This window comes from Curcuma longa, chromosome 12 (assembly GCF_044706935.1).
Source record: "Curcuma longa cultivar G26 ecotype Majalengka, Jawa Barat chromosome 12, ITB_CL_G26_1.1, whole genome shotgun sequence".
NCBI classification, from domain to species: Eukaryota; Viridiplantae; Streptophyta; class Magnoliopsida; order Zingiberales; family Zingiberaceae; genus Curcuma; species Curcuma longa.
This window is the reverse complement of record NC_133872.1, coordinates 5,037,337-5,039,237: the sequence shown is the minus strand read 5'-3', so window position 1 is coordinate 5,039,237 and position 1,901 is coordinate 5,037,337.

Below are 1,901 nucleotides of genomic sequence, written 5' to 3'. Positions count from 1 at the left end.
CAAAATGAACGAAATTGATTTCGTTCAAATCAGAGGTCATTTGGTTAGTGACCCAAATGATTCAGTTTTGAACCAAAATTGAATCAACTTGGTTTAGTTCACAATGGAAGAGAGTTTGGCAGAACGGATGTGATGGGGAGATTCGTCTTGAGAAGACGAAACGAACAAAACTGATTTGAGTCAAATCAGAGTTCGTTTAGTTAGTGAACCAAGCGTTTTAGTTTTTGAACCAAATTGGTCTGATTTACTACCGTATCAATTTGGTTCAACCCGAATTAGGGTTTTGATTTAGTTTAATCCTAAAGAAACCGGCTCAATTAAAAACCTAATCTTGGGTTTACTATAGCTGCATGAATAAAAGCTTGACTATTGTAGCTTCTTAAAAAGGCGAGGATTGCGTTTTCCTCCTCCCCTGTTCATCCTCTCCACACGGCGCCACCCAAGTTCATCTGCTTCTCCAACGCGCCACCAGCTGGGACGCTGCCTCCAGCCCTGAACGTGGCCGATGCTCTGTTGGTCTTCCTCTCCGCGCTGCTCCCTCCGACCGATCGCAAGCCCAGCTGCACGTGAGAAGACGCAGAAACCTTAAAAGGGGGTTGCTGCTCTTGGGAGATCGCTACCCTCGGGAGCTCGCCACCCTTACGAGCTTGTCGTATGTCGCCTTCCGTAGCTGTGACGCCGCCTGCCGACCATGATTCTGCCCCGTTCGGTAGCCTTTCATCAGGCCACGATCCCGCCATTGCAGTCGATCGCGATGAGGCCGATCGCCTCTGCTCCAGGTGGTCATGCTCCAGCTTCGACGCTGACAACCTCGCCGGCCGATCCGATTTTGCCAACTCCCACTGGTGCGTGTTGTCCACCGGAAGGGAGAAGCAAGATGGAAGGGAGAAGCACGATGGTTTTGTGAAAACCCTGGATTGCCCTGTTTCTGGCAGTGAGAAAGAGGAAGAAGAAGACCTGTTCTTCTTTGGTTCTGTTTCATCCGTGTGGGAGAGGGCGAACTGTATTGATTTCCTTTTTCTAGAGCAAGTAATTTGTGAAATTGTTGTCAAAATAATCGTCAATTATTGTCGGAAGTTTTGCCATCAGGATGTTATTCATCCTCGGTCGTTTGACGACTATGTACAATCCTCTTGGAAGCTTGCAAAGATTTCAGAGAATTTGTTCCATCGTAATCGAAAAGTTTTTGATTGTTTGTCCGTTATCGATGGTCAAAGGTTGATCATCGAAATTATATCGAGAATACGATTCTCAATGATAGTTAGAAAGCCCCGGAATGATCGCGACAAACGTTGTTGCGTGACTTTCGGAATAAGGCTTCTCTCGATTCGATCGTGATCGATCATGGCTAGTACCGTAGACGATGACGCGACTCGTGGCTTCCGAAGCTATCCAGACGGGAGCTTGGTGTGGATCACCAGTAGAGGCGGGACTTCGACGAGGACCGCTCGATTGATGTCAACACCATTCAAACGTCATCAAAGAGGTACACGTAGAATAATCTTTTATTCTGTAAATTATTTTAATTGTGCAAGTAGAATAATTTTATTCTGAAAATTTTTAATTTCATGCCACGCTTTGTACATGTTATTACCTGTTATGCATGTATGTGTTGTGATAATAATTAGTTTTAATTATCTGTATATTTTTGCTGCGCACATTTACGAAATGTGTAGCACGCATTGCACCGGGACGATCCCAACATTTTTCTTCCCCCCGAGCAGAGCAGCGCCGCCTGTTGTCTGCTGCCGCTGCCGATCACGATGGCTCTCTCTCTCTCATGCCCTTGTTCTGCTTCGGCCGAGAGAAGAAGGTTGTTGGGATGTATACCAGAATCCTAGCTATGTAAATAAACATTCTGAAATAAGAATCACATTTAGTCAATATTTGCATTTAGTTTT